At 35.8% G+C, this 25474-nt stretch overlaps 1 long non-coding RNA gene across 1 annotated transcript in view; it reads left to right on the plus strand.

Annotated features, from left to right (window-relative positions):
* LOC118737683 overlaps nt 1–25474 on the plus strand; it is a 37261-nt gene continuing 11787 nt past the window's right edge. The window contains exons 1-2 of the long non-coding RNA XR_004992832.1: nt 1–359; nt 10635–10993. This is a non-coding gene — a long non-coding RNA (uncharacterized LOC118737683). The remainder of the gene's footprint in view (nt 360–10634; nt 10994–25474) is intronic.

Raw genomic sequence — 25474 nt, forward strand, 5'->3', positions numbered from 1 at the left:
TAACCGATTCAACCGTTCCCAACGAAATTGCTGTTCACAAAGTATTTCTAATACAACCGCGACTCCAAACCTAAAATGGAGCAAAGCAACTTAAGTGGCGCTGAAAAATGAAAGTCCATAAATTTGACTAAAAGTAGCCGCCCAAAAAGCAACGAACGCCCCAAAAAGGCGAATAAAAAATACAAACAAAAAAACCGCAACAACCTAAAACGAAGTGCAGATAGTGCATGTGTACGTGTATGTACATATGTATATGTATGTAGTAAACCTCAAGTGCAGATCTTATTTCAGCGTTGCATACATTTGGGCGGTAACGCGTGCCATCCCTTCGCACATTTCACTTCTAAACGTAAAATGTGGTAAAAAAATGCAATAAAAAAATCTTCGAAGTGCAATCGTAGCGAAATCCGTTCAAACGCGCAGTGTGCAAAAGGGGAGCTGGAAAACTGCAACACCGCCAAAGAAATTGTGCAGAAATAGTGCAAGAGGAGCAGCCGGTTTATATCGTGGTGTGATGCAGTGTTTGCTGTTGGTCGTTGGTGTACTTTTGTGAATCTGCTCTGGCAAAATATATGAGCGCTATATAATGTGTGCCTGTATGTGTGTGTACCAAAATATGTGTGTGTGCTCTACTTTTCCGGAGCAAAACGACCGACCAAGCGACCAACCACCAACCAATCAACCGACAGACCGGCTAACTAACCTACCAACTGACGGTCTCGCGTGTGCCGGTCGACGACATTTGAACCGTATTTTGGGAAGCCGCCATTGCTGCTGCACTTACTGCCGCATACACATGCAGCCACACATTTACATTGACAAGCATGCACAAAATTACTCTCCGTTTAGTAAATTTTTTTTTGGTACTATTTATTTAATTATTTTTTTTGAATTTTTTTTTACCAAAAATTCTTGTAATGAACCCTACATAGTCGCGTTCATTAGTGCTGTTGTTGGCACTGATGCTAATGTTGTTGTTGTTGTTGTTGTTGTTGTCACTGCTGCCGTTTCTGTCAATGCAGCAGCTATGCAATTTGGCTTGCTTAACTTTGCGGCGAAAAGGCAGTCAGTCACACACACACACATGCGGCACGTAGTACGATAGATGCGTTGTTGCCTCCCTGCAATTGCGGCAGCAGATGATGGCGACGGTCCATTGGCACAGTTCCATTGCATCCCGTGAGACCGCAGGTCAGAGACACGAACTCTTGTGCATACATAATGGCATATAAGTGCATAGTATGTAGGTAAATATGACCATATGTATAGTTACATACATATCCAAATCGCTTAAAATAGTTGCAAGTAAAGCGATGTTGTACAGTGATCTAGACTTTGCAATTTTTTTACTCTTACACATCGGTTATTTGTAACATTATAAAGGAGTCGAAAAAGTTTTATATTTACATATATATCACAAAATGCACTGAATGAATAGAGAAATCGATTGAGCCATGCCAGTTGGCCTTCCGTGCGTCCCTCTGTATATACGACAACTCAAGCCTGTCTGGGTTTTTATTGATCCCAGGTATGTTGGTATTGAAAATGAGCGAAAACGGACTTAAACCACGCCTACCTTCCATAAACGATATTTTTGAAAAATTTAGAACCTGCTATATTTTTTGGTAGCTACGGGGCCTAAATTCCCCACAAAATTTACAAAGGAAGTAGAAAATGGGCGTAGTACAGCCTACTTATAATAAAAAGTGTACATCTTCCCAACCTATTCGGCAATCTCTACGAAAATTTTGAAAATCAGACAATAGCCACACCCACCTCCCACTTTTGATGGAGGAAAATGTTTTTAATGGAAAACGCAAAAATCTGAATTATCAAGTCGGGAACGATCAATATTTCGGTATGTTACCGACTTCCGATCACAACCGGAAGTGCATTACACAGACTGGAAGTCCGGTTAAAAAGACCGGAATTTCATCATTTTTAATGGGGCTTGTTGCATACTTCTACCACAGACTAGGATTCTGCCAAAGTTTCAACAAAAGTTAGCAACAACAAATTTTGCTAGGAAGGATGGACGATAGCGAGTTTGGTTGTAGTACCTCATTGGGTTCGTTCGTTTCGCCACACGCTAACTGTTGGCAAATCGATGAGGGCTCATGTATGTTTCATGCTAACGAACGCACTTCCGGATTGTTGGATCGGACTTCCTGTCGGTTCGGTCGAAACCGGAAGTCGGTAATACGACCAAGAGATGGGGCGTCCGTTTTGGTATTTTATATTAGCTGCATTTTTTTCATTTACCAACACTACCCTTACGGTCGCGTATTTTTTAACCGACCTTACTGGACTCGGATAAATAGCCGAGTTTGTGTGGTTGATTTGCACGTATTTCGTCATTTAAGGGAGTGTAACTCGGTTGCAAAAGAATGCACCTATTTTGCGTTTTTCAATAAAAACATTTTCCTTAATTTAGAAGGGGTGGTCTAGATAGATAGACAGTAAGTTATAGCACTGCGACCGGTAGGTCTATTGTGCCAAGGGGTGGTATAGGATAACCGGTATACTGGAAATATGCAAAAACTGTAAATTAATGCATAAAATTAGGCTGGGTATAAAAAGTTCGGTTTCGCTCGCACTTAGACTCCAAAGACTATGGAACGATAGTACGATAGAAACCCTACCGATCTTGCTGCGAGTGTCTAAATTTGAGCAGGTAAATACTCTCGTTACTTTGTTAACAAAACAATTAAAAGTTCAGTTATGCAAGACTTAAGCTGAGATCCCACGATTGCCGCAAATGGACCAATCTGGAACAATTTTTATTGTGCTGTATTGGAGCACAATAAAAAAATTGTCCCAATGAAATTCTGTACAGTCACACGGTTGCCTCTTTTTAAACAATTCTCATTGCCGTAAGTTGGCGAAAAGCAATATAGTGACAATAATTGCCCCAAACTTATCACACGATTGTTCGAGCATGCGGCAATTGTGACCATAAAGTGTTGCGCTGGCTTCTAAATTCCGTTTTTTTCTCTGTTGTGTAAAAATGGCGTATTCTTAATAAAAAAAAAATAAATCAGTTGCATCTGCTTTGTATATTGCGGGCTCATTTTGTGCAAATTTCTTGTTGTTTGAAAGCAAAGAAGCAAAAACTTGTGTCCAATGAAAACTCACGCATTTATTTAGAAGTTTGAGTGTATAGTTTTTTTATTTTTCGACGATAACTGCAACGTGCTATGTGGAGTTCAAGTTGCAACAGCTTTCTTTTTAATTTTGTTACGTAGAGGTTTTTTTATTCATTACAAGTAAAATTGGTACAAAATAGTTATGTTTGTTTAAATGAAAGCTGCGAATTTACATAATTTATGTTTGGAATGAAATTTTATAATTATATGTACAGCTCGCAACAAAAGATAGCACCTTAACATTTTGATCAGTCTTGACTTTTTTCTTCTGTTGTTTAATGTTAATTTTTTCCTATAAAACCATAGCTCATTGTCTAGTAAACACCACAAATTTCAAACTTTATACAAAAATTATAAACATTTCTTAAAATTTTGATCACAATTCAATGGTTCTTAATTTGGGTTTCTAGAAAAAATTTTGTTATGCAGTTTACAAAGTAATTTACAGAGAAGAAAGTGCATAATACCGTCAGCTAAAAATATTCTGAAAATCAACAGGATCTTTTAGCAACTTCTCACTTCCACCTTTTTGTACTAAATTTTAAAGAGCTACAAAACTAAATAACCATTTTTTTTCTAGAAATCCAATTTGAAAACCGTGGGATTGTGTTCAAAAGTTTAAGAAATTTTTATAATTTTTGTATAAAGCTTGCTTGCTTGGATTTATGCAGTTTTTGTTAGACAATGAGCTAGACTTTTATACGAATAATAAAGATTAAATAAGTAGAAGAAAAATATTCAAGACTGGTCAAAATGTTGAGGTTCTACTGCTTTGTCGTGGGCTGTATTGAACTTTTAAGTTTTTTTTTTTTTAAATAAATTTATACTGTCATAGCAGTTCGCCATTTGGTGACATAAAATACCTTTCGTATTCTTCTCGTATGAGTTTTGCTTGTGGTGGTATATATCGCGGCAAAGATTCCGTCATCGGACTTCAAGAAAAATTATAATTTCAATACAAATTAAATTAAAAGTTATGTTGCTTCCGAAAACAAGGATATTAATTTCAGTGATTTTTGGACACATAAGGAAGCAAAAAAGTAAATTATTAATAAACAGCCTAAATATTGATGTGTATTGTTCACTTCAATTGCCGCACAAGAATACAATAAGTATTGCCGCAATTTTGAAATTTTCATTGCCCCATGATTGCCAATCGAGCTATCACACGATTGCCGCACACGGGCCGTATTTCATTGGGCACAGTAAGCACAATATCGGCCTCTATTGCCGCATGAGTCAATGTATTGTGAAATCACACGATTGGGGCATAAAATGAGGCAATAATTGGTGTATTGCGGCAATCGTGGGATCCCAGCTTTAGACTTGACTTGACTTGAAAATTGTATATCTGGCAACTGGGAGAACTATAGATTTTTGATTTATAAATTATATTTCTAAGTGCTAAGAGATCCGTGAGAGAATTATGCTGCCACATAATTTTTTTCACATATTTTTAATTAAATTCCTCTAAACATGCCACGCAATCATAATTTTTTGTATAAATGCAATTCATATGGCAATCAAAAAACAAACTTTCAAATAATGACAAAAAATAAAATAAAAACAATCACAATTTGATACGCTTGAATAAATTTATTTCAATTGTAATTTTTATCAAATTTTACCCCAATCAAAATAAATGGTTAAAATTTTGAGTCCACAAATATAAATTCTGAGGATAAAACAAAGGAATAAATGCAATAGATGACACAGAGAGTAATCGTTTCCTAGTTTCTAGGTAAGTCAAGTCAAGTCTAAAAGCGAAAGTAAACAATGTCAGCGTCAACGGTGCTTATGCGGCAAATTACACACTATCAAAGAAAAAATCAGAAAGAAACTCGCTGCTGCTCTTTGCAAAAATTGCGCTGTACTTTTCTTTCATCATATTTTTCATTTCTTATTTCAATAAATCCAAAAATTTTCACAAACTGAAAAAATTTAAGTTCAAATATGTAAACAAAACACAGAATAGTTGTCACTTGAAGCTAACGGATAAGCAAAGTTAAAAGTTGAGCTAGTTTGTGCCTCACCGTCACCGTCAGCTTTGTGCATGTAACTTACTTCATCTAAATACACCGATTTAACTTTTTTGACAACTGACTGTGACGGTGACGCAATGGACGTTATGTACTTTCACTTTAAGTCTTGCATAACCCTGCTTTAAAGGTTTTCGTTTTAGAATTCCACTTTATTTTTTTACCTACGACCGTTTTGGTATTTCGTGCTTTTCTCAAGTTTTATAATTTACCTAGCAACCCCGGTGAACTTCGTCTCGCCCAAAATAAATTTTTGTTTTGTGAAACTTTTTATCCAACATTTTCACCAACAATTCACCTCTACGATTGAAGAAGTTCTTGAAATTCTCCAATTGTGCAGCATTTCATAGCACCGGTAATCGCAAACCGAAATAAATTTGAAGAACTTTTCCTCTTCACTCCCTGGCGGCAACAGTGATCCGGTTCTATAGTGAATCTGTCTTGGAAGCTGTATAGTATAGTTGGTGGCAATTTCAAAATGGGTCCGTATCATTGTTCTACAGAAATGCAATATACATAGATACACTTATTTCAGACGAAATACCTTAAAAGCTTAAACGCATAATAAAATTGGAAAATTACATCCATTGCACCAATCGTAACACTGGAGAGTTCGATATACTCAATGGTGCAATAGGTCGATTTAATCTGACATTGACGGCACCTTTTCTCACTTGGCGATTTTTAATAATAACTCGACTCCAGCGCCACCTGGCAGCACTTTTTTGCAATAGTATTGCTCTTACCGTTATCAATACATATTTTAAATATTAGCCAAATCGGATCACAAATGAGATTTTCAGTAATAACTCAACTACAGAGAAAATTTCCTGTTCAACTTTTATGAAAGCAACATTTCGGTGAATTAGGTTAATAAAATTATTTCAGTATAATTGTGGTAGATCTTCCACAATTGTGGTAAAGTGGCAGCACTGGCTATAAAGCCGATAAAACAACAAAAAAATTAAGGAAAACGATTCATTTTTTTGATGGCTATAAAATGGGTTTTTATTAAGTTACGGTCACTTCCATCTTATATACTGCTTCGTAAGGCCTAGCTATACCCTGCAGAAAAAATTATCACTTGATAAAAAATAACCTACTTGTAGTTAGCTTTTTTGCGGGATTTCTATAAAATATATAACTGGTAAGTAGCTACAAAAAGCTAATTTGAAACTAGTTGACAAGTAATGCAAGAGTAATGAAGGAGATTGTTTTCTTTAAACGCGTTTCTATTCAAATATCCTGCACTTCGCAAATACTTTTTCGAATTGAGGACAAATAAAAGGAAGATCGAAATTTCATATTATCATTTTGAATTTAGGGCGGACAGAGTTGGAATATGGGACCGCAGAATATGTAAACAAATATAAAATGTATTAAAATAAATATAGTAAATAAAAAAAATAAAATAAATAAATAAAAATAAAAATATAAAACATATTTTGTTTTTCGTATTGATATTTTATGTCCAAAAGTAGTTAGTTACAAGTTAGTTACATCAAATGCAGGGGTAACCACCCTTGCCTACATCTAATGCAGAGGAACCACCCCTGACTATTTCGCGGCCATCGCGCGTCTCGTGACAACTCCGGACAGGCAGATCTGCCTCATAATGGGTGTTCACACCAGTCCGGTTTTCTGGTTATCTGGCTACTTTTTTGTTCAGTTTAACCAGATAACCTGATAACCAGAAAAATGAGAACTTCCACATAGAATATTTGATTAGTCTGAAATGGAATTTAATTGTGGGGCGATTCGGTGGTATTGGGGAGCAGCTGATGTTGACGATGCTAGGTTTACGGTTTATACAAATCAATATTCCCAAATTTTAATTAATTTTGTAAAACAACTTGAAATATCCTTGTGATAAATTAGCCCGTCGGGCAAGGTCCCTTATCTGTATTTTTCGTAGCTGATGTTGCTCAAGTTTTCACCACAGACCACTAACCTTGCTAAAGATGACTCAGTCAGGGGAAACAACTTTTCTTATTATATCCAGCGTGGCTCTCGCTATTAAGTTGACGTTTCTTCCGGTTCTAGGAAAATCATTAAAGGGGAAAAAGGTTAATAATAATTGCTTCTTTGGACTTGGTGGGCAATTGCGAAGTAAATTACTCTCCCAGACTCTATAAGTCACTCACCATGCCCGAGCTTGTATATGATGCGGAGGCATGGACAATGAAAACATTTTATGATGCAGCTCCTTCATTGTTTGAGGGAAAGACTATCCGGTAGATTTATGAGCCATTGGGTGTTGGTCAGGGTGAATACCGCAGACGATGGAATGATGAGCTGTAAGAGCTTTACAACGACAAAGACACAGTGCATTGGACTAAAATATAGCTGCTTCGATGGCTGGATCATATGGTACGAATATACAAAAACGCTTAAGCTCTGAAAATATGTAACGAGAATCACCATGTTGGTAAGAGAAAGGCTTCGTATGCGATGTTAGGACCACGTGGAGACTGGAGTGATTTATGGGACTCGGTCAGAATCGCTTTGGTGTTTACAGCGCCGATCGAAAAAAAGAAGAATGCGGATTCTAGTTCTGTATCATTCCTTATCTACATATGTACGTAAAGGCTGGGATTTTTTCGGAACTTCGTCACGTGCGTTGCGCCTTTGGTTACACGACATTCAATAGTTAAGAGCCGATTATAATCAACAAAACGTGAAGTGAGCTCTTTGACCGCCGTACAGAAACATTTTGTATGATCCTCAAACATTGGTTGTTCTTGAACTTCGCAATTGTAAACAAATTGTTTATGTATTTAAATAGAAAATATTATATGTATTCATACCCAACAAGCATTTCAGTAAACGTTTTTAAAAATAACTTAAATTAAGTTTGCTATAATAAGCGTTAAATAAGCATTTTTAATATTAAGCTTATTAAAAGTGTTTTCAAATAAACCTTTAATAAGTTTTGAGAGCGAATGTTTATAAATAACTTAAACTTATAAATGAAATGTAAATGCCAACGACATGAAGTAATAAATATAAAATTTTTTCAATCGTAAGAGACGTGTTTACGTTTTTTAAAATATATTATGAAAAGAAAAAATTAAATAAAACCGATGTGGTAAAAAAAGTCCAATCCAGGACCCGCGCTAATCGGTGGAGCATTCGAGTCTTCAAATGATGAGCTCCCCTTATCCTTTCTTAGTTTAACATTCAATTAAAAATGTATTAAATTTTTTTCAGAAAAGTTCATCAATAACAATGGCGGCGATGAAGCGGAATATATATGCATCGATGTCGCTTTTCCAATTTGCCAATAACCGCAAGTAATTGAAAGCACGCAACAAGATGTAATAATTAACTTTTTTATGCTTAATTTGTATGTGTCATTGTGAATTTGTATGCTAAAATGTCTATTCCCTATTTATATTTTCGCGACTGTAGATGAGTCCGCCGAAAATTCGCATTTCGTTTAGTTTCTAGTTGCTAAGCATTCTATGTATGAGTTTTTAATGAAATATCTTTAAATAAAGGGTTATAAAAATGTTTATGAAAAGCTTTCTTTTGAAAATGTTTAGTAAGTTTATATTCATACACTTATAAAAAACTTTTTTTGAAACTTTATTATAAGTTTACTCTTTTAGGCTTATAAAAAGCTTTCTTTTGAACATTTATTACAAGTTTATATTTCTACGCTTATAACCAATGTTCCTTTTCGATTATATTACGCTTACTTTCAAGCGTTTTATAAACAAAAAAGCAACGTTTTGTAAGCTTAATGTTTATAATTGAAAACTTAAAAAAAACTTTCTTTAAGTTTATTTTGCTTGTTGGGTATCTTATAATCCTAAAGATTGATATGTATTGGGAGACAAGTTGCTTTAAATTTCGATTAGCTGTCAATATTTCCACACAACCTACAAATTTATGCCAAAGTTCAGCAGAATTTTATTGACGTGCCAACATGCAATGCACGCTTTTGACCGATTGCCTGACCGACTGGGCAACCGACCTGCCTTTCATCGTCAGCAAACTCTCAGCATAGACAAACCAACAGACAGAAAACGCTGACGGGGACGTTGAAGGCACTTCCCCATTGCTCGCAAACTTTTTAGTGTGAAAAGTAAAAAACAACGAAAATTAAAAAATAACGACAAAGAATATAGTGGCGTAAAACTATCCACGAATTCCAAAGGCTTTTAAAATAGCCAACAGAAAAGCAACCGCAATGACGGCAGTGACTGCAACAACACAGCTGCCAATGCAGAGTTGCTGAGTAAATGAACACACGAAAGAGTGCAAAATACTAAGCTCCAAAAATATAGAAAAAATGTGTAACTAAATTGGAGCGCTAAGCGTTTCGTTTTCAAACGCGTAAAGTTTTTTTGACGTATTCTGTTTTCCTATCGTTTTTATTCCCATTATCTCTTTCCCATTTTTATCCCCTTGCTTGCTTTCTGTCTTCAGCACCCAACGTCACGACGTAACGCCCTGTCAAAAATGTAAATTTCACTTGCGCGGCATTATTGTGGCACATGAGGCGTCTGGATAGTTCTTTGGTGCATGGCGCACAAATTTAAGATTAGCTGTAAGGGAGTATTAAGCATCAGCAAAAAGGTGGGTGCTGCAACAAAAAAACGAATGTCATAAATCCAACAACAATAACACCAGCTAGTCCTTAACTACCACAACAACAATAGCTAACGACAACACAACGATTGCAACGAGTACAAGCAGATAAAAATGAAGTGAGAACGGATGAAAAACCAGGCTAAAACAACAACATCAACTGCATCCAAACATGCATCACTATTACTACAAGATGCAGTAGCATCAATGCAGACTAACAAAAAACCATTAGCGCAAACCTTATCTCAGACCGTAGAGTTTTTGCAGCGTTAGCACTTCTCTGCCACATTCACTTACACTCCTCATACAAAAACACACACACACACGGACACACAAACACAGCAGCACACCATTTGTTTTCTTGCTTTTCCACTTCCTTCCTGTCACTGGTGCGGTAATTTAATAGCCGAGGTGTCAAAGGTGTCCGTTGCGGCCGAAGTGCACTGGCAACTGCTGTTTGCTGGCGTCATTGGCGCGCATAGAGCCCCTCTGCCACCATTAACCTGATTTTAAGCGCAGCTGTAAGCGCCTGAGCCCACTGTGTGCGCGGCACTTTTCGCCGTTGTCGTTTCGCGAATGTTTTTTTTGTACTCGTATTCTTTTGCACAATTTTTCTTTAGGAAAACATAATTTTTCGTTTTCAGTTTATTTTTTAATAGTTTATGCATTTTTTTTTATAAGCCTTTACTTTATAATAATTTGCTTTCCACAATATTTTCGCATTGTTGCTGCCGTCTGTTCTCTCCAACGTTGCACCATTTTATACATGTAAACGACATTTACGAAAAGTGTGTCAGCTGCAGCGATAGCAAAAATCCAAACCAACAACACTAACAAAGGACTGTCATTACAGTGTTCCAATGTGCCAAAAGTAGAACAAAGTGGGCTAAAGCTTTGTCAGCAGGAGAGTCTGCCAGCAGACATCATAATCAGCATCTTCATCACCAGCTTCTGCAGCAACAACTAAAATAGCAATCACAACAACGAATATAGCTTCAGCGCGAATAGGGGGTGTTTGCCGGCCGGCCTATATGCCGCAGCTTAACGGCGGTCCAACTTTAGCATAACTCATCTCTAATCTTCTACAACTCTCACTTCTCCTACTGCACTTCCTGCACTGGTCAACTTGCTTGGGTAGAGGGGGTCATCGAAAGGCATAATTACCCCACACAGGCTGTACGCCTGCCAAGCTTCCAGCCAACCATTTTGCGGGTAAGTCAATATTAGTTTTTATTACACACAATCCAAACTACATTTGCACAGTGCTACAGAGTGAATGGGCATTAGTCTATGATGCTTGCGATAAGCGAAATTTCGCTCCGGTTTCTTCTTAGGGGGACATTTCATGAAAGAAGGAAAAAATTTTAATATCTTTTTGGGCCGGTTCGTATTGACTGTAACATTTATTCTGACAATGAGTAGGCGGCTTAATATGTGGCACTGAAACAACGGAAGTAAGAAAAAAATTTGTGTAAGTGAATAACAGTTTAAGGATAAACTATTTTTTGTTAAGTACATACATACATTTATACATATGTGTGTATGTATGGCACACCATTTGGCTGTCATACATATGCATATATGGCACATCATTTGGATCTCCGATTTTTTTTTCATATTTTTTTATGTTATAGTACCATTTGAGAGGTGACTCCTTGATTTTTAGCGTTTTGGGCGTTCTTTTGTCGCTCGCTTACAAAAAAATGCAGCTAATATAATAGATTGGCGCTAACACATATGTTAGTGTTTGGCCGAGATTCTCCTCCGATTTGTGGCGTGCGCCTTGATGTTTTCACATAAAGTGGAGGGACCTACAGTTTTACGCAGCTCGTTTGTCATGACAGAAATATACTCGAAGGTTTACCATTGCCTGCCGAGGGGCGACCGCTGTTAAGAAAAAACCTTTTATCTAAATTTTTTGCGGTGTTGATTTGACCAGGGCTTGAACCCAGGCGCTGGGGAGTGGAAGCGCGCATTACTTACCACTACACCACAGCGGCCTTGGGTTAAAAATTCTTACATAATTGGAGAACGAATTTCTTGCTTCACCTTCTATAATGAATAAGTAAGACGATGGTCTTCGATACGATAACTTGGCTATTCTCCAGAATATCAGATCCTTCGTTAACGAATGTATTCTATCCTCGTTGTGAATCCGGAATCCAGCCTATTCCTTAAGAAAATTTTTAAGAAAGAGAGCTTTTATTTTGTTTAGACAATGGACGTCTTTAAAATCGGCAAAGAGATGGTGCGCATCGATCCAATTCTCGCGAGTGATTTCCAAGATTGAGCATATTGTGATTACCTGGTCCATGGTGGATTTGCCAGGTTTCACGCCAAACCGAAAAGGCCCAATCAATTCGTCTCCAAATAATTACGGCATAGCAACAATTTGAGAAAAAATGGCTGCTGAAAGAAAAAATTTAAGAAAATATGACTCCAAGATCTTTGATTTCGTTAATTAATTCTAAAACAGAACTACACCTTTTCCAACAGTATTTCAGAAAAATACAAATGTTTTTTAGAAAAGGCCAATTGAATTTCAGAAAAGCTCAAATGTATTTCAGAAAAGTCCAAATGAAATTCAGAAAAACACAATTGTATTTCAGAAAAGTTCAAATGATTTTCAGAAAAACGCAATTACATTTCAGAAAACAAAGGCAATTGCTTATATCATTCATAAATAATATTTTGCTTAGGAGTTGATGCATGCACCTTATTTCGACTAGGTTCGCCTTCCTTTCTTTTGTTTTTTAATGTTTAATATTTTTTTTTTATAAAAGTCTAACTCATTATATAATAAACTGGACATAAATAAACTCCCAGGCTTTTATAAAAAAATATTAAACATTAAAAAGGAAATGAAATTGCCAACATTCATACATGCAACTATAAAAGTACGTGGAGCCGGATTTAAGTACACTTAGGTCCCTTTTTATGCGGTACACTCGGTTCCTCAGAAAGCCGAATAAAAAAAAAATCACATAAAAAAGTGCTTTACTTTCATACAAAAACAGGAGATGCATTCCAGCATTTTCAGCATTTTCAAAAACCGCATAAATTCAGATACTCCATGTAAAAAATTCTAAAAATCCGCATACAAAAATTCAGTGAGGCATTATTAGGCAAAAAAAAAACTATTTATTTCTTCACTTCAACACTTATTATTCCATGTAAAGCTGAACCTTAATGAAATGAATAAAATTGTATCTGTATTTTAACTAAAAATAAATAAAAATACCACAACAAATACATGAATTATGTAAGAATAAAAAGACAAATTATTTATCCGAAGCATTGCCTCTTACACACTGAAAAAATGTAATAAAAACTCTCAAAAAAACCAAATCGCTACGCGAAATAATGGTTTGAAAAACCGCATAAATTCAAATCCGCATAAAAAAGCCGCATAAAAAGAGACCTAAGTGTATATGCAATGAACATCTTCCAGTTTACTACATCATTCAAATATTTTTTTTTCATAAATTTTCTCCTTTACTCAAGCCATTACATATACGTGAATATGTTTCAGTTTATTTATGCACTCTTTCAAAAAGCATTGCGATCGATTTTATAGCTTTCTTATTACCATTTCCGTCAACTAATTTTGATGATTGATTTCCAATACTTGCATATACTCGCAGCTCTATGCTCGCAAGTAAATCATATCACATTATTACAAATATTATCCCATATCTTTATGAAATGCCTTTATGAAATATCTTTTGTAGCCAAGCATAAATCTGCCAATTGAATACACACAAACATAGGTATGTATTTACTTACATATACTGTTTGTATGCACATGTGCTTGTGAAACTTAAATATACCCAATAAGCTTTTAAGTTTGGTATGCATTTAAGAAAAAAATTGTCATACATTTGTACGTATGTGTACATGCATAAATTTCTTTTGTAAAGTTTAAATTTTATAGTCAAATTAGCATTGAGGTACTAAATTAATTTACCATCGATGAACGAATGATTATTCGGTGGATAAAAGAGTCCTGAATCATATACCAAAATGATCGACCCTACATCGATGAAGGAGATATCGAAAAAATATTTAATATATCTACTTATGTATGTTTGTTCGTTGGGCAAAAACTCGAAAACGACTTTACCGATTTTAATAATTCTTTATTTTATTTGTTTGCTATAAACTCTGGATGATTTAAAACATAAAAAAATGAGGAGTTGCCACCTGTTGGAAATAACTGAATAGATTAAATAAATGAAATATTACAATTTGGGTATCAAACCGAAGGAATTTAAGAAATGTTTTACTAGTCCAAAAAGTTAAGACTAAAAATTAAAAATTTAAATCAAATGAAATACTAAGATTTGGGTATCAAAAAGAGGTGTTTGAAAAAGCTTTAGTAGAATTACGAAACAATTTGCAGCTTATTATCCAACGAACCTTTTAAACACTCATTGATACAGATATTATTGTAAAGGGTTGCTACTGATATTAATTTTTTTACTGATGGTAACAGAGCTGAAATACAAGTAAAGCTATGTCATGGTCATGGACAACTACTCTGTAATTTCCAGTTATTATCACCTTGGGATTTGCTACTATTGATGAAAGTATTTATTCCTATTTCAAAACGTCCTTGGCAATAGTTTCATCACACACAAAACACGTACCTGAATGAGACTTTTTTTAAAGTATAAATACTTCCAGAATTCACAAAACTACAGCTACGTAATGCCTAGAAAATGAAGAAACTTACACAGGGTCGACCCTACGAATTCCAGTCTAGAGATTTCGGAAAGTGGTTGGGCCTCGGGAAAGATGCTACGAATATCGCGAGGTAGAGGTTGAATAAACTTCGGATTTTTTTTTTTACTAAAAAACGGAAAATTCTTCTACATCGTTTTCCATATCATTTTCGTATGGAATCTTATGATCGACAATCAATCCATTGACTTTGGCGGAAACTACGAATGTTTTCGGCATGAAGCTCTACAAGCATTGGTCGGTATTAATTTTTTCGAAATTTCCTACACCAATTTATTTTTGATCCTTCATGCCTTGCCTTGCCACGAGCGATACATCGCTGTATCGAGAACAGATGGCAACACTTGACTTTTCATCAATTTTGTCCGCTGGAACTCCTCTACAAAAACTCCAGCAAATTCACACTAATTAAGCATAGAAGTTAATCTCGATGTATTGTAATATTTCATAGAACTAATTAAGTTAAGTTAACTTATTTAACAGATGGAAACTTTTTAGCAGATTTTTCAATGCAGGTCGTAAACTGTAGTTGTGTAAGTGGACCCATGTTAACCATTTTTTCTCCATATGTTTGGACTTTTTAGTTACTTTTGTTGGTTACAAGGAAGCGTGGTTCTGTACTAGTATTTAACCTAGTCCCACTTTTTGTAGGGTGTTTGCTGGGTGCTTGCACAGCCATACATCCACATACTACATACATATGTACATACATAAATTATTATGTGAGCACATACACATTTGCAATTTGTTAAATCGTTAAAATCAATCAAGCGTGTGGGCGTTTAACTTTGCGTCTGTAGTTATGCATGGTTAACTTGTAATTGGACTGGTTGTTATGTATGTACATAAATACATATGTACATATGTTGGTACATTGAAAGTGTGATAAATGTTAGCATGTGTATGTGTTATTTAGATCCTTTGTGGTTAAGTTGGTTGGCTTTTATCTATCAAAATCCTGCGAATATAAACTGATGGTGAAGATATCCTTTTCTCAACACGCACACACCAACAAACGCGTATATATTCTGACAATACACTAATCTATCATTTAACATGACAATGGTGACGAAAGCAATGTCAAAGTATTGTAGAAGAAAGCAAATGCATGCGAAATGGTATGTACAAGGACGAGGGAGGAACATTGAATTGTTGTCACCGCTATTATCAGTGTCATTGTCAACGAAATGCTTACTTGTATTAATTTTTGTTCAGCATACCCATATGTACATATGTACATGTGTAACTACATATATAGATGTACATTAGGGCGGGAGGTTTTTTCGACTATGCGCTTATGGCACAAAAAATTCAACAAGATTTAACAATTACACCCCAAAAATTCTAAGTTTTTATTACATAAATCCACATTTCAAACTTCTTACAAAAATTATAAAAATTCAACAAACTTTAACAATTACACCCAAAAATTTTGAACTTTTATCAAAATTTGTTTTTAGAAATATTTCAGGTATGGAGCTTTATAGCCCATATATTTTAATAGTTTGATGTGCAATTTTTAAAATGCTAGAAAATCGTGTTATTTTAAATAATTCTTTATGCTTGCCAAAATTACTTTTGTATGTAGAAAAATGCCTAGCAATCTCAGCAAAAAAAAAGAATTATTAAAAAACAACGCGGGTTTCTAACGTTTTAAAAATTTCACATGAACCTATTAAAATTTTATGTGCTACAAAACTGTATACCTGAAATTTTTCTAAAAGATTCGAGGTGATTCGAGGTAGAGTGCCATCGATAAGTGACCTCTCAATGTTCGCGAGTTATGACCTACAAGCGTCCAAATTGAACTGTTATTTATTTTTCAGGCTTCACATAAATTTTCTGAAGTATAAAGTACGGTGTTTTGTGATAGAGTTTGTCAGAGTACAAACTGATTTTGTTCAACTACTTCTAAGTCTACTTACTGTGTAGGGTCGTCTTAAAATATATTTAGAGTCAAATTGCGAACAAAGGGTTGATTCAGACCATTTGACTAGAGAGAGAGAGTTCAGACCAGGCCCGCAACCAATTAAAGCACTTTAAACACTGCACAACAAAGCCTCAGTCTGAAACGGAATGAATAATTTGCTTAGCTTTGGCTGGAGGCTTCAGGGGGAAGCAGGTGGGCAAAAATCATGTTGCGCAGATCAGTCAGTTTAGACTTTGGGGCCAAAACAAAAAGTATGCCGGCAAAAAATGACTGGGTTATCTAAAAAACTATGAGGATTAACAAGTCCAAAATGCATACCTGAATATACCCAGAATATATGTATGTAGTGTAAAAACTCACCGCCCAATACGTCTAACAATGACATTTTTAGTCGAATTCAACAAATCCACAAAGTGCTTCGGGAAGCCTTGCGCAAAGTTTTCATATTAATGCGCTTAAGTTTCTTATGTTTGTCGGAAGTAAAAGAAGTCATTATAATCTAACTCAAGAATATTGGTTTAAGCGCTGATGAGGTTTTTCATTTAGAGGCCACATCTCAGTTGCACAGACGCCCAACCGTAGGCGTAATGTCGACATAGTAAAACAGGAGAAGATAAGATAAATGCACGGGTATGCCAGAAACAAGAGACACCATAATCTAAAAGGTCGTTTGCATCTCTAAGGATTGTCCCTAACCCAAAATGCCCAAGACACCCGACACGCTTTTACTAATAAATCCTAAAAGGACCCTGTCAGTCGAGTTCCTCATATCTGAGGGTATGACAATTAGAGCTTTGAATTAAAGTAATATTTGTCTAAATAGTTAAAGCTGGACAGTCACAAATAAGGTGAGGTAGAGGCGGCATTCCGACTTTCCGATGACACTTTTTCGGTGCGTATGAAATCGTAGTTGGTTGTGGCCCTTTAGCTACACAGAGAGTAGTCCGATGCCATTTCTGTTTAGTTGACCAACATCCGATCCATCGTAAGGGTAGTCAAAGAGAGCTTGGCCTCGGCACAATATTCGAAAAGAAGGTGTCGCTTCGGCTTACCGTAGAGGAGAAGGCGAAGTGAGCTTCTGTGGCGCTCTATGCTTCTTGATTCTCAATAGCTCTGCCCCATAGTTCCGACTGAATTTGAGCGATGGACTGGGTTATGTTGGTTTTAAGTACCTCGGCCGATTGCACCTTATTGGCATATACCTGCTACTTTACGAAACCCTAGAAGAAAAAGTCTATCGGGGTCAAATCACACGATCTTGATGATCAGCAGACCAGGTGGCGTTCAAAAAGGCTGGCAGGCTCGATGGCACTGGGTAGTTTATCTGTAGGCCTAACGGTCACAGTAACTACTAAAATTGGAACGCCACAATTGAGGTTGAAAGCTGGTAGGAGGCCCCGATGATTGCTAAAGAGCTTTTATGCTAGACGAAGTTGTGCCTATTATACTATAAGGAATAAAACCGAACATGACCTGTATACAAGGCGGAAAACAAGAAAAGATGTGGATTAAAACACAGGACTACAGAACGAAAGAATGGACTGTGGTGCCCAACCTGTATAAGTCTCCAGTCCTTGGTAGATTGCGGCTCTGTCTTAGGTCATCATCCAATTCATCCTCAACTTCAATGTCAAATTCGCCTTCTTCGTTTTCTCGATTACCTTTTCTAAAGCCACTATGGATAAACATTTTTATATATTTTTTTTTCTTTTAACAATAACTTAGACACCTTATCGATTTCAGAATTCCTCTAAATAGTTTTTTTCATCTCTTAGTCGGCGGTTGATAAACATCATTCATAACTCACGAAAATTGGGTAGAAATGACATTCTCTTCAGAGTTTAGAGGCGAAAGTAAACGGAAGAAATTTGCGTTAATAGGAAAACGTTTTCCTAATACAACACTATAGCTTTTTACAGCCGAAGTGGTGTGCATTTTTAAATTGACACCGATTGTCCATTTAACATTTTCTAAAAAGAAAACACACTTAAATTTAGGATTTTTTTAAAAAGTGGAGTTAATAAATTTGGGCATCATGGAACTTATTTCTGACATGTAGACCAAAAATCGATCGATGGAAGTAGATAATTTCTCGACATAACTGCCATGGGACTTATGTCGCGATTCCGCGGAAGTTATGCCGCAATCCTTTCACAGCTGGGAACGGAATGAATGACATCATTTATAAAGTCAGCCAATACTAGTGACCGACCGTAATACATATATTTACATTCATACATACATATGTAGCTATAAATAATCTTAAAAAATTAAAATTAAATTAAAAAATTTGAAGTTTTTTACACATTATCGGACTGAATAAGATGCGTTTTATACTTGCGTAACAGAAAACTTTAAGATGCAGTAAAAATGTAATAGCCATTGCAAGCACTTTGTTTAGAGGTTATACATATTTACCAATGTGGCTGGGGCTAAAATCCATGCAAATTCAAATTTTCGCTCGGGCATGTGCACACATACATACATATAGATATATATGTGTGTGTACATACCGATTTTCGCTATAACGCTATCCCATAAGAAATGTAAGAGGGGTATAAAATTTATATGTGTGCACTTAAGGCAGCTAGTTCGGCAAAGAAGCTAATAAAAAGTGGTCTATTATCCACTCGGGCGTAACGCCTTTTCGTCTCCAATGCAAATCTTGAACGTGGATGGTGCAGCTAAAATTTAGCTGCTACATATATAAATGGTCGCAATGGGTGGGGGGCGAAGCGTAAGCAATAAAAGTGTAGATCTTAATGTTAAGAAAGTCGAAGATTTAATTGGAAATTTCTAGCAAACGTGCCTTGTAAGTATTTACACCACTAGCGTGTGACAGCCGCGGGTAGTTGATAATAAGGCCTTCGCAAGAAATACCCAACAAAATTAACGAAAATGAAACGATGTTATGGTGTTGGAAATTGCAATGGCAAACGAAATAGTACCGGTAATGGCGTTGACTACGAACATATCGATGTAGCTGTTGTTGACTTTAACGTTGACGTTGACGTTGGCGCTGATGTTACGTGCCAGATTCACCCAGCATTTTCAGCAGCAACGTCTTCGTCACCACCGCTGTTGATGTGTGTGCGCTTACGCAGCAGTGATTGCAAGCCGGCAATCAGCAATTAGCAAACAAGTCTTACAACAATAACAACCCCAACAACAAGTGCGTTTATGCATAGCAACATTAACCGGGATAGAATGGCTCAGCTCAGTAAGACAAGCACCATCACTAATGTAACCAACCGTATCTATTTCGGAAGTGCAGTACTTCTTTTTCAGCTCTTCTACATCGTACTTCGAAGTACAATCAAATGTACTTCTTTGCAGTATTTTGTACTTTGTAGTTCTCCGATTTTCTATATGATTGCCACATGGCTTGGACGATAAATTCGTTCGAGCCATTAAAGTCGTCGGGTATCGATGCCATCATACTTGCGAACTGCGTGAGGATCGGGTCCATCGCCAAGGTATGGAGGGTAGTCAGTGTTGCGTTCATCTCGAAGGCCGAAAAAGGCTCTCATATTTCTCCTAGGGATTTTAGCCCTATCAGTCTGTCTTGGTTTTCTGATAAAACCGCTAGTGAGATGAATAGACCTGTACATCAGAAACGCGATTCCTCGTGATTATCTTTCAAGAGCTCAACGTGCTTATTGCAAGGTCGAGGGATACCACCCTCCACACATTGCTAAAGTAGTAGGAGGGAAGCCTTCAAGCAAGAAATTGCAACCTTCGCGAGGCTGAGATGGAAGCATTTTGGCTCGCTCTTCTTAACAACACTGAGCTCTCAGGGATCGAAATTAGCTGCCTCGCGGCGTTAAACTAACCTATACTTCTTTGAGCTAAGAAATAGTTGGTCACATTAACCATCACCATCATCAGCACTAGCACGAGCAGCAGCACAATTTGAAGTAACAGCGGCAGCAGCAGGTTTACTCTCGGCTGCCATGAAGCATGCACGTAAATAGTCCTACGCGTATTCGTCCAAACAGTAATTATAGCAGCAAGCAATGCGTGCGTCCTCGCCCTCGCCTGCGTCGCGACGCATTGTGCTGCAGGCAACACTAATTTCGTTGCGGCGCCACCATTTAATTCATTTTGTTTAATTTCGGTTCGTGTAGAAATGCTTTAGGCTATAGGAAGATTGGGTGGGTGGTTATGGAGGCAGGCTGCTGGAATGTATGCAGTAAATGCCTTTCCGGCAAAATAAGACATAAGACATGATTTGTAAAAGTGAAAATCATTGCTTGGGGAGCTGGTAATTTAGGTAAATAAACGTCGTAACAAATTACGTGGGAAATGGGATTGTCGGTAATTTGAGAGACGAAATTTAAAGTTTTCAGATTGTAAATTATTATTTTTATGAGTTTTAAATTGTAACTTCGTAAGCAGTTTCATAAGGATGGGTGAGTTAGATTAGACGGAAGGTCAGTGTTAATATTTGGGAAAGCGGTATATTCGAATGATTTTTCCTTTACCATACTCTCTGGTCGCAGTTTCTTGGAGTCTACTTTACTGTCCGGCGAGACGCGGTATTTTTTTAGCTAAGAAAAAAACTCGGAATAAATATAAGCTTTCATTTAGACATATTTTCACATTTGGCCCATACAGTTCACCTATTGTATGTTAAATATTCACCAATCGAAGTGGTTCACTTCGAATAATTTTCACCCTAACGTATATCGTATTCACAAGTGAAATAACTGTCACTCGCACAGATAAAACCGCAAAACAATTGCTAAAGTTTCACATATATACGAAATACTGGTACGTATCCTCAAAATTGAAATTGTATTTAATGGCTTTGACAGCCGTTATCCCAACCTTAAAATTTCTATGTGAAATACCTTTCACCCGAAATTGTTCCACATTCAAGATAAAGTGAGCCATTGAACGAAATTTTTGGCCGTAAAATTTTTCACCGAATATTCATGATAAGGCTTATTTATTCCGTTTACAATTATATTTAATTTATTCATTATTTAGTTTTAAATATAAATATTTTTAATTCTGGCTTGAATTATAATGTTGGATGCCCAAGGCGAAGGATGGGGAAGAGAAGAAGGTCCCTATTTTTTTTTTTTTGGTTTAATCTTAAAAACTAGCCGAATAAAATTTTATAAAATACGGACCACGGCAACCCGTGCCGACTTCCAGTCTAAGTTATAAAAATAGGCGTTGTACAGTTCACGTGGTTTGCTAATTTACTCATTTTACTTTAGTATAAGATGGTATTACTATACTCCCCACAGTATTATAAAACATTATTTAGTAGAAAGAAAAATTCTAAGCAAGAATAGTTATAACTTTTGTTTTCAATTACCCTTTTGGAACATGTCAGAAATGGCCTTAAAAAATATTTTCCTTTTTTGAATTCCTTTGAAGAATCTTAGTTTAATTTAAATCCCCGGAATATATACAAGGATATTAAAGGGTCAAAATTGCAAAGGATATTTTTAAAATTTTTTAATTAATACTCAACCCGAGAAGACATGTCAAGCACTAAAACCCTTTGTTTTGTTTAATTAATATTATGAAAGACATTTTAAAAGGAAGAAAATAACACCGGTTTACAGCAAAAATGTTCAATGGAAGCCACTATCCAATTCCTATGTAGAATTACTCGGTGATTCTGAAAATCGAGTTAATTTTTTTTTCTATGGATATGTTTTCGAGATATTTTCAATTTACCGTTATTCAGCTTAAAACAAAAATTAGTTCCACTTAATTACGTATATCTTACGAACCAATTTAACAATCTTAACATAAGATCCGTCAAATCAAAGCTAATAAAATTCTCCATAAACTATATATACATCACTTTCCGATAGGACTGATAGTTTCTGAAAATTAAATAACATTCCGGTTTTTTTTTGTAATTTTTAATGAAAAAAAAAATTTTAGGAGAAGAAAAATTTAAAAAATATCAGGTTCTTTTACAAAAAAAAAATCAAATTACTAATGAATAAAATCGATCGATAAATAAGAAATAATGAGTGGTCAAATGAAAATACGCAAAGATTTTTTGTATGAATAATGAGCTGAAAGGACAGTTACCCATACGCTAAATACACCAGAAATTCGTTTGATAACGGATGTTGTGATTCAGGTCCAGTTTTATGTACATATGTATATCGTCGTATAAAGTACAAAACCGCGTATCAACAAAATGCAAAACCGCGTATGGGAAATTGCATAAATTATTTTCTAGAGAGTAAAAACACTCATATTTCAAAATGGTTTTCTTTTTTATAAAGCAATAGCACTTCTGGCTAGTATATTTCAGGATGAATGGATAAGGATTGAGCCAAGAGCTCGTGTAAGCAAATCCTATTTTTGGCTGCCAATGTCAGTTACGCGGTTTTGTACTTTAAACGACGGTATGTGGTTTGTTGACGTGAAATAGTGTACTTTTTTTTGTTTTATATAAAAATAAAATTTATCCCAAGGCGAATCCATATAAGGTGACAGCAGGAGTGCAAAACAAAACAAAAATTACACTAACAATTTTTACGCAGAATGTAAGCAAGAATTAGAACAAATACTTCAATTTGGCATTAAGAACCACCGGGGGAAAATCCGGCCGCTCTCGTAGCACCATATTTTATGAAATCACCATGTTTTATCCTTTATAGGTAAAAGTTATTTAATATTGGTTCTTTTAAAAAATCTGCCAACTTCTACCATTTTTTTGTGTAAAGTCTATCACTATTAATTTTCTTGCAGTCCGTGCCCTGATCACACTATACCAATAAAAATGCTTTTCACATATTGGTATTTTAATTATTTTTTTCCTTTTTTCGTACTTTCGTACCAATATGTGCTGCTTTGTAAAACGTACGGGGTATTCACCAAATTGGGCAAGTGATCTGGCACTTGTGCAAAAAAGCGGATTACCTCAAAGCAACATAAGTTATAAAAGTTGTTGTGTGTGCTCATCAGGTCTTTGTGCCAGGGCACTTGCTCAATTTGGCGAATACCTCTATTATTTTTCCCAGACCCGACAATTTTCCAAGTCCCATAGAGAAAAATGATTAAACTCGATGCTTTCGGTAACATAGGTTTTTGTATAAAACAATTGCAAAAAAATTAAGGTTTCATTCGCTTACACGGTAAGTTTAACACTTTCCTAGTTATCAGATTATCTGGTTAAAAACTATTATTGTGTAATGTATTTTATTGTTATAAACCGAATAAAAAGTATAACCACATAACCTGATAACCAGAAAAGTGTGAACAACCTCGCTATATTTTAAGTAGAATACTATCCGGAATAGCCAGCAGATTTTCGAGTTTTTAGTTTTGCTATTTTGTGTTCTAGAATTTTGTTGCTTTTAAATTGTTCACATTTCATTCTCTAAACGTTATCACGCCTATACGTTTAACTCTGAAATGATATACACAATTTGGTTGTTTGTTATTAGCTCTCTTATTAGGATTGATTCAGACCGAACTTATACTACAAGTATTAATCATGTATAAGCAATTGACAAAAGAGAAACGTAGGAAAATTGGCAAACATAGCACAACTGTTAACCATTACAAAAACACTATCAACGCGAAACAATTGTGGGCATAAAGTGCGATGAAAGTGTCAAAGAAACGGAAATAGACATTTGCTAATACCGTTTTCACTTATTGTTACCTTCAATTCGCAGCATAGTAATTGAATGCCAGATGGTCAACTTTCCAAGCGCCAGTTGGTTAACAATACTACATTTATGTATGTACATTAGAGCGGGCCAATTTGTATGGGAGATTTTTTCGACTATGCGCGTATAGCACAGAAAGATTCTACGTGTAACTCCAAGAAAATGAAATGGGTATGAAATTATGCATTTTGCTAAAGTGCCGTAAAGAAGTGCTTAAGTTTTGTATAAGGACATGCTATAAGTGGTGTTTTGGTATGAGGAATTCATTTCTGCACTTATCTTTTTCTTAAAACTTCCACATTTTCTTCGAAACTTATTTACGCAATTTGACAAACTCCAAATTGATTTAAGACCCAGCGTTTCTCTGGAAAATTCACTTAGAATTACACGTAGAATCCTCCTATGCTATAACGAATAGTAAAACAAAAAAAAATGGACCCGGCCTAATGGACATACATATTTACACATAGTCTTTGTTCTCGTTGCTAGGAGTCATGCCTGCAATTGATATCAATTGTGCTTTTGCACATCGACCTAAGTAGAAAGTGTCAGAGGCAGAGCTTGGGAGGGCATAGCTTACCACATACATACATTCCAACAAAAGATTACTTTATATAGCTATATATATCGAGCCCTAACCGCCAAAATAACGTAAGCGACATTTTTTTCAAAATTTTCTTTTTGATGCAGAAATGCATCTAGATGCTCCAGGAATATTTCTGCATCAAAAAGAAAATTTTGAAAAAAATGTCGCTTACGTTATTTTGGCGGTTAGGGCTCGATATGTACTAGTGCATATGCATACATCTTTACAATTACAATTTCCTTTGCAAGTTCATTTATTCATTTTATTAATAAATGTAGAAAGGGCATATACAAATACATACACATTTATTTGTATGTATATAAACATGGTTATTCGTGTGCAATGTTGCCATTTTAGCTTTCTCAGGCTAGACTTAGCTTTTTTTATTTGGGTTTAGCCGGAAAAATCCTGTTTAGCTTCTAACTTTTTTCTTAAAATTATTTAGCTTTTTGCTCAAAATATTAATTGAATATTTGAATGAAAAACAAAAACAATGCGGCGGGTTTTCATTTAAAAAATTTACCCTCCTAATATGTATGCAAATATTCAAATTCATCTGCATCTAAACACACCCTTTCAATAGTTAGTCCGGGCCACGAAAAAGTAAGTTTTGCGATGATAAAGTAGTACAAACATGTCGAACATGTTTGCTTTTCCCTAGCTAGAAAACACAGAGAAAGGCTTCCAAGGCTTCGACTTTATGCGATATCTGCGAGGGTAGACTGATTTTGAGCTCTTTCGGCACTCTAATCACCTTCCGGAATGAGCGAACGGGA

Source organism: Rhagoletis pomonella, unplaced genomic scaffold (assembly GCF_013731165.1).
Source record: "Rhagoletis pomonella isolate Grant_MI unplaced genomic scaffold, Rhpom_1.0 Rhpom_scaffold_00004, whole genome shotgun sequence".
In the NCBI taxonomy this organism is placed as follows: Eukaryota; Metazoa; Arthropoda; class Insecta; order Diptera; family Tephritidae; genus Rhagoletis; species Rhagoletis pomonella.